The sequence below is a fragment of the Atractosteus spatula genome, assembly GCF_055471065.1.
Source record: "Atractosteus spatula isolate fAtrSpa1 chromosome 26 unlocalized genomic scaffold, fAtrSpa1.hap1 SUPER_26_unloc_1, whole genome shotgun sequence".
Taxonomy (NCBI): Eukaryota; Metazoa; Chordata; class Actinopteri; order Semionotiformes; family Lepisosteidae; genus Atractosteus; species Atractosteus spatula.
In genome coordinates, this window is record NW_028296644.1 from 2,674,658 (window position 1) to 2,683,312 (window position 8,655).

At 46.7% G+C, this 8,655-nt stretch overlaps 2 non-coding genes across 2 annotated transcripts; one reads left to right on the forward strand and one right to left on the reverse strand.

Moving 5' to 3' along the window:
• Positions 1 to 905: 905 nt before the first annotated feature.
• trnaf-aaa (transfer RNA phenylalanine (anticodon AAA)) lies at positions 906 to 987 on the reverse strand. Its single transcript has one exon. It is a non-coding gene; the product is annotated as a tRNA-Phe (tRNA).
• Positions 988 to 8,276: 7,289 nt separating this feature from the next.
• trnat-ugu (transfer RNA threonine (anticodon UGU)) lies at positions 8,277 to 8,350 on the forward strand. The gene has a single exon. It is a non-coding gene; the product is annotated as a tRNA-Thr (tRNA).
• Positions 8,351 to 8,655: the final 305 nt, after the last annotated feature.

Consider the following 8,655-nt stretch of genomic DNA (forward strand, 5'->3'; position numbering starts at 1 on the left):
GTACGTGTCAGTGCCGCGCACTTTGAATGGCTGCATCTGTATATGGCTGGTCTCGGTACTTTAAAGAAAAAATACATACCAGTATTCCATTTCTCCCTAAACATTTTAAGCATCGAAGACTTTAACTAACGTGATACCGGAGGCAACAAGCATACTTTTAGAATTTAATTAAAAGGGAATATACTGTAGTCCACATGAAAGGTAGAAATATTCTCTTGTCTGTCTCTTGTTTGTATGTAACTGAATGTCCCTGCCAATGTACCGTTAGTTTTAATTTAAGAACGGCATTTGTGTTAAAATATGCCAGATAAGTTTATGTAACTGCTCATGCGACAGTCAGTTGTAATTAGTCAAAAAATAAACTCGAAGAACAGCTGCGGGTTTGAATCTGAACATGTATCGGATTGCAGCGCCTTTTACTTCCATTGACAAATGATAGAGATTCGAAGAGAGATCCTTCAGACCAGCAAGCAAACCCATGGCTATTTCGGTTTTCTATCTAGGCAACGTTGGTGTCTGCAATAGCATAAATGAAAGCGTTATGCAATTTCTGCGGCTACATTTGTTGCACTTCATGCGCAGTGAGAGTGTTTCTCACACCAAATAAAAAGTCAACAATTAGCGATCAGGCCTTCTCCTCAGTTAATACACTGAAACCCTTTGATGTTAACAGTTCTTTACAGGCGTGCTTTACAAGAACCTATCGTTTCGGTTGTTTCAGCTTTATTAGGTTTTCAAAGGCATAAGTAGAACACCGGTCGTGCGAACACAAAACGTGTTGTTATCTGAAGAATTGATTTCCATGGCAGAGGGTCCAAGCGATTTAGCGTTTTTATAGTACCAGAAAAAGGGGAAGCGGCACTTTGCCTTTGCCGCGCAGGCATACGGTGAAGTACGGCAGACGCCGTAGTCGGCAGGATTCAAAACTGCGCGGGAAGTCCCCAACAGATTTTTAGTCTATCGCCTTAGCCACTCGGCTACGACTACAGCAAGCTCTGCTGCCGCTGCATTCCTCCTACAATCTAACATGGAGTGCGAGGTGGCTGCGGAAACCTTTTCAAAGTCGCTCTCCGTTCAAAAAAAATCTTTGACAAAAAATACATGCCGGCAGACAGATACGCCTCAGAGGGTTTAAGGGCAGCTTCACGTTCGAATGATCAAGTCTCCCCGTCCGGATGTCAAAATGCAACTTTGGCAGACAGAAAAAACATCAACAAATGAGAAATGTGGACAAGGATTTTACAAGCTGCACCACACTGCACTTTGAAAAGCATTTACATTAGTGTTAGACGCGGGAATTGCCTTTGATTTACGTGCTTACGAAAGACCTCAGCTCCTGCAGTTGAATATAATGCCGTTACGTGTCGAAGCAGTATTTTATGTCATCCTACCACTGCAACACGGGGCATATATGGAAATGAGCACACGCTACGAATCGTCTCAATCACTACCTAGAGATGTAAGGCGCATTGAAGGGTGCACCCCCATCATTAATCGTTGCGCGTTTATGAAAGGAAAGCTCTTGAGCAGTCTTTGAAACAGTTCGGATGAAACACTTGATTGCTTCCATGTGCATCTGGAATTGATTTCTTATTTTCATTTCACGCCGCCCAAAGCATTTCTAAAACAGGAGATTCGCAATTGGGAATGCGTCCTGCTGTACAAATAAAACTGGTCTACGGGTCTGAAACCTGCTCCACGGAAAACACTTTTGTTGCGCTTTTGATTGTACTGTATAACGTCTAGAGGAATCACAAACTATTTGAGAGGCCATCATTCCAGGGGGAACTGACAAAGTCTATCTCTAAACACCTAGCGCAGTCTCTCGAGAGACTGTCAAAAATTGCTTTCTCCGTTTGCGTTGCAAGTAAGTGAAAGAGCGGTCTTAACCCAGAGCCACTTGGGAGCAGTGGCACGTAAATACTGTTCAATTCAATTCAATTCAAGGTGCTTTATTAGCATGACCGATGGGTACAATCAGTGTTGCCAAAGCAAATAAAATAATAAAATTAACATAGAACAAAACATAAAATAAAATCTACAGACATATAACAGACATTTACAACAGAGACATGTCATAAAATATTGTAACGCTTACGGCCGACAGGTACTGTGTAAGAGCCGGCGTACCAGAGCAGGTGACGTCACCGCCCTTCCCTGTGATAGCAGGACCACAGCTACTGGGCTGTGGAGAGATCTCTCTTTAGCTCACGGGGCTAGGTCGCTGCAGAGCGACGCGGAAGTCCCGGGTTCGAGCCTTCTCCCTCAGTGCCTTCACTGCCAGGTCAAAACTCCCAGATGAGCTGATGGTGAGACCGAGATATGTGTAGCTGGATGTATGCTCCAATGTGTTGCTGTTAAATGTGAATTTGTACCTGTTTCCCTGAGGTCTGGCTTTCTTCTGGAAAACCATAACTCTGGTCTTGTCCAGATTGACTGTCAGTGCCCAGGTCTGACAGTACTGCTCTAGCAGTGCCTGGTTCTGCTGCAGCCCCTGTTCTGTGGGCGACAGCAGGACCAGGTCATCTGCATAGAGCAGGAACATGGTTTCTGTGTCGTGTAGTGTGAGACCAGGAACTGCAGACTTTTCCAACATTCCTGCTAATTCGTTGATATAGATATTGAACAGTGTTGGGCTCAGGCTGCAGCCCTGTCTCACCCCACGGCATTGGGTGAAGAATTTGGTCCTTTTGTTTCCAATTTTCACTGCACATTTGCTCTCTGAATACATTGATTTAATTATGTCGTACACATTGCCTCCTATGCCACTTTGGAGTAGTTTATAAAACAATCTTTTATGCCAAATCGAGTCAAATGCTTTTTTGAAATCGACAAAGCAGGCAAAAAATTTTCCTTTGTGTTTTTGGTGGACGTGTTTGTCTATCAGTGTGTGTAGGGTGTAAATGTGATCAGATGTGCGGTGATCTGGTAAGAAGCCAATCTGAGTCTTGCTCAGGACATTGTGTTCGGTAAGGAAGGCCACTATTCGTGTATTTAGGATACTGCAGAATACCTTCCCCAGGTTACTGTTCACACAGATGCCCCGATAGTTGTTGGGATAGAGTATCTCCACTCTTATAGATGGGCGTGACCAGTCCTTGGTTCCAGGCCTCGGGGAAACATCCGGCTGTCATGATAAGATTGAGGAGTTTGAGCAGGGCTTGTTGCAACTTTGGGCTGCTGTGTCTCAGCATCTCATTTATGACTCCATCTTGGCCCCAGGCTTTGCGTGGTCTGAGGGCCTGGAGTTTGTCCAGTAGCTCCTGCTCAGTGATAGGGGAGTCTAAGGGGTTTTGGTTGTCTTTGATAGCCAATTCAAAAATTTCGAGTTTTTCATAAATGGTGTTTTGGTCTGATTGATTTGTATTTGGGAGCCTTTGATAGTGATTTTCAAAGTATGTTTGCCAGATTGTTCCATTTTGGATGGCCAATTCTTCTGGTTTTGATTTGTTTAAATTGTTCCACTTCTCCCAGAAACAGTTCTGATTTAGTGACTTCTCAATTTCTGCAAGTTGTTTGTTTATGTATGTGTTTCTTTTCTTTTTCAGCATGTGTTTGTAAAGTTTTACCGTATCACAGTAGCTGAGGTGTAGTTTTGTGTTGTGTGGTTGTCTGTGTTTTTGATTTGAGAGTTTTCGTAGTGCATTTCTGATGTTTTTGCACTCCCTATCAAACCACTTTTCTTTTGCTTTTGTTTTTTGGTAGTTTTTTGATTTAGTTGTTTTTAGTTTAGATTTTGATGCCAGTTTGTGAAATAGGTGATTTAGTTTTTGTGTGGCCAAGTTTATGCCTAATTTGTTGGTTTGATACGGAGTGTTTAGGAATGTGAATTTCTTCATCGCCCAGTACAGTTTGGTATCTGTCTAGGCTGTTTGTGTCCCATCTGTACGCCTGGTTGAGGTCGTACAGCTGGCTGGGCTGTGTCAGTGTGTCTCTGTGCTGGTGTGCTCTCTTCATGTAGAGTGTGATCTGGCTATGGTCGGAGAGAGGAGTTTGTGGCCTGATAGTGAAGGCACTGATACAGGAGGGGTCCAGGTCGGTGATGGCGTAGTCCACCACACTGCTGCCCAGAGCTGAGCTGAAGGTGAACCTGCCTAGAGAGTCCCCTCTAGTGCTGCCTTTGACGATGTACAGGCACAGCCCTTGACAGCTGGAGCAGCTCGCGCCCGGTGCTGTTGACCGTGGAGTCATGGCTGCACCTGTGTGAGGTGACTGGTGTGTGGTACAGAGGGGATTGTCCGAATACATGAGTGTTTCCCTGTGTGTTAGTAAAGTCTGCCAGTGTGCCTGTTCGTGCATTGAGGTCACCACAGAGCAGCACGTTTCCCTGGCCCTGGAAATGACCGATCTCCGCGTGGAGACTGGGGAGAATTCCCTCACTGTAGTAAGGGGATTCTGAGGGTGGGATGTAGACAGCACACAGAAAAACCTCATTTTCTGTACATATGGTATTTCTTTTGATTTTAAGCCAAACTTGTGACTCTTCTCTCTTAACTAATTGTATGGAGTGACTGAGCTCCACTCTGTACCACACAATGATCCCCCCAGAGTCTCTGCCCCAGGTGATTTTTTTTGACAAAGGGCACCATGATCTCCTTGTAGCCGGGGGGAAAGTGGGTAGCCAAGTCTCCCCGACACCATGTCTCCTGTAGGATCATGATGTCTGTCTCCTTTACATTCTTGATAAAGTCAGGATCAGTGTTCTTCAGCCCAAATGCTGACGAGCCCAGACCCTAAATGTTCCATATACTTATCGTTAGAGATCTCATTGTAATCGTTTGAATTATCTTTGCAGTTTGTTTTTGCTTTCTGGAACTGTAACAAATTTGTGTCGGACATTTACATCATCAACAAAAACAGTATTGTTTGTCGCTGTGGGTGGTGGTAGTTTAGCTCATAAGCCGGGTGCAGATGAGGTTCAGGAGCTGCCAGATTTCTCCCAGCTCCAAACCGCTCGGGACTGCTGGTCTGGCCAGGGCTGCGGCGTAGCTGTGCAGGAGGGGCTCGGTCCAGCTCTGCTGTTGTGCTGGGTGGGGGTTTGTGGATTGGCCTGGTTCAGCTGCTGGTCTGGCTGAGGGGCGTGGGGTGAGGCGCTGGTTCTGGTCCCGTTCGGTCGTTGGTCTGGGTTGGAAGGCTGTAGGATGGGGCTGGTTCTGTTCTTTGTGGGTTGAGCTGGTCTGGGGTGGGGGTGTGGGTTTTGGGGTGTTCCTCTGGTAGTCCTGCTGTTTCTCTCTGGGGTGTTGTTTGGGTGTCTGCCCAGTGTAGTGTCTTTCAGAGTTTTTGTGAAGAGTCCGATGGTCTGTTTTTTGAGGTGTTTATGGTCATGTAGATGCTGTGATCCAAGGGTGGGGTGATGGGCCAGGTAGACGTTTGGGAGCAGGGCACAGCACTGTGAGATCTCAGCTTTGATTCTCTGGATGGTGTGGTGCTGCTCGTCCTGTCTTGACAGCAGGGTGGAGATGACAATTGGGCGCGAGGGAACTCCTGTATGGCCCTCTCTGCCACTCTCCTAATGGACTGGGCCACCTGCTCCCTCCAGGTCCTCAGATCGTTGGTGCCGGTGTGGATGATGATGTGCCGTGGGGCTCCCAGGACAGACCTGGACAGCAGCTGCAGGGCCTTCTCCGTCGTCGGACACCAGAGCTTTGCTGTTTGTAGTCCTGGGAAGAGCCTGTGCTCATCGATGTACTTCCCGTTGGAGTCAATGAGAAGGGCTACTTCCGTGCATCTGCCTCTGGTGTCTGGTGTGCTGCCAGGCGGGGGGCTGCATGGGGGGTGCAGTGTGTGAGGTGGAGGTGTTGGGTGGGGCCGTCTCTGGGGCTGGGTGTGTGTGTGGGTCACCCTGAGTGTTTGGCAAGGTGGATGTGCTTTTGGGCAGTGATGTTGTGAGTGGATCTGGGATGCCGGGGGGTGCAGTGGGTATGGTGTTTGCTACGGTGGGGGTACTGGGTAAGTGGGAGTTGGTGGTGGGGGTTGTAGGAATGTCAGGTTGTGTGGGGGTCGGTGTGTCTTTGCGGGTTGGGGGTGGGTGTTGTGTGTTGTGTGTTCTGGGCCTCAGGGCTGTTCTGTTGCAGTCGGGGCTGCAGTGGGAAGTAGTGAGTTTCCTCAGCTGTTCTTTGAGGGTCTTGCTTGTCCTCTCCGCGAGCTGCACCTCCTCTCTCAGCTCTGCTACTTCCGACTGCAGCTTACTGTTGTCCTGAAGCAACTCTTCCATCTGTGCCCTGAGCTGTTTGTTGGAGGTTTTGCATTCGTTCCTGTGTTTGTTAACCTCGTCTCTTAGCTGTTGTGCTGTCTGCCCCTCTGTGAGTCTCCCCAGCATCAGTTCCTTGGACTCAGTGAAGTCCAGCTCCAGAGCAGAGAGTTTCTCTCTCAGGAGGCGCGCTGTGCTGTGGTCATAGGGGGGTTGGTGTGGGCCGTGTGTGTCTGGGTGGTGTGATTCAGTGTTGCCTAGGGCTACACTCTCGCTGATCTGTTCTGTAGCTGTGGCTGTGTTCATGGGCTCAGAGTCAGGTGGAGCTGAACTCTCCGGTGTGGTAGGCATCAGGCTACTGGGTCTCTCTCCTGTTTCTGGGGGAGGTTTCTCCAGGTCAGCCTGTGATTTCAGGTCGGTGAACTTTTCCTCAAATAGCTCCAGAGCAGCCTCACTGCCCTTTATCATCACTGTACCATTGTGGTAAGTGTTGACGGTCAGGACAGTGTCTTCTAGCTCGCTGTCACCCCCTATGGAGATTTGCCTGCCTTTGCTGATGCCCCTTCTCGTGGTGTTTGTATATGTCTTGCACACAGCTGTGTGCCAGGCATTTGGGTGCTCAGTAAAGAAGAGCACGTTTTAATGTGTTTTTCTCCTGCCTGGCAGTAGTCAGCGATAAGGGTCTCTGGATTTTCCTTCATCCATGTGTCTTTGTACTGTTTCCTGGTCTTAACGGTTTTCACGTCCTCAGGGTATTGGAGTACTGTGCTGAGAGGGCAGGGCTGGTCCAGTGGGGCTGTCTTCTGCTCTGTACTCATCTTGCTTCTTTTAAATACAATCGGCTCAGGTGAGAAGAGCAAAAAGACAGCCTGGCTAGGGCGTTTTGAATACAATCAGCCCCACTGTTGCTTGGGAACAGGTTCTTCAACTTTGGCCTTTTGAGTTTAATGGGCCCAAGTGGTATTTGGTTTAGTTTAAACTTTAAGGTAACTTTTTCTAAAGACTTTTTTTTTACTTTTATTTAGTAAATCAGTTCAATTTTAGAGGCCTCTTCAAATAAGGAGAAGAAAGATCAGGGCTTACCAGTTGTTTTTCGTGCTTATGGCTGAGTTCTTGGCTTCTCTTGATGCTGCTTGTATTTTCCCTTTCCTTCTTGTTTCCTTTGGTGTACTTTTTATTTCTTTCTTGTCTTCTTATTCTATTTCCTTGTTTTAATTGTTCCTTTTTTTCTGTTTGTTCCTCTTCATTTCTTGAAGATTTTTCTCTTTGAAGTTTTTCCTCAGGTCCTTTATCTTCAGGTGTAGCTGTGTCTTATAGTTGGTCTTCAGATTTTCAGATGTTTGCTTTGTTGTTTTTTTTTCAATGATAAATTATTTCTTTACTTCTTTGGTTTTCTTTAGTTTGTGTTAGATGTTGCCTTATTCCTAGACTATTTGTTCAGTTACAGAAAACTCATCTTCTGAGCTTCCTCTCTCTCTCTCTCAGTAAAAACTGTTACTGTCACTGCTCGATACCGATGTTAGCCTACTATACCATCTTCAGCCACAGCTAGAAAATGTACTGCTCTAGTATCGGAGCAAAAGAAAGCAAGGCCAACTTTGAATGGGCACATGTGTCAGATGCTGAATGTGACAAGGATGGGATTCAAACCCATGCATGCAAAGCCCAATGGATTAGCAGTCCATTGCCTTAACCACTTGGCCACCTCATCGAGAAAACTGGGCTATCCGTACATGTGTTGGCGTGCTCCAGATGATCTTTTTTTTTCCCTTGTACTCGAAGGGTCATTTTTCTGTTCCACATGCGCTTTCAACATTTTCTTTGGGAGATGTCAAGCCACCAAGCCACTGCTGTGCTTCAGTGGCCGGTGTGGAGTTCAGTGGCCCTGTTGTACACGGAAAGCACATTGAGCTCCTTGGACATGAAAAGTTCCAGAAAAAAGCCATTTGTCATCCTTTCTCTTGGTGTCGATGTTGCTTTTGTATGTAAAGGTGGCAACTTGCTCAACGAGCAGGCGGAGCGCGCACCGAATGCAGATGTCTCAGAGCGGTGTGTCCAAGTGGTTGTAAAAGGACAGCACTCCAGGGGTGCTGTGGCTTAGTTGGTTAAAGCGCCTGCTTTGTAAACAGGAGATCCTGGGTCTGAATCCCAGCGGTGCCTTTTTGTTTTTCTGTCTTCTCGTACAGAACTGGTCATTATGGATAACCTCCTACGGCTAGACTTAATTAAATGCAAGTATTAATTTCCTGTCTTGAACGACTTTTTTTTAAATGGATGCAACTTGCAAAAGATGAAATACAAACCTTGCTACTCTGCGCTCGTGGCTGGCAAAAAAAAAGTCAGCAATGTTTTCTCATTAACCTTAACCCTGCGAATGGAGAATAGTTAAATGACCAAGTCTATGCAGCTTAATTGGTTCGCACATCGGGCTCTTAGGGTGGTGAATCACGCTCACCCCAGTCCTT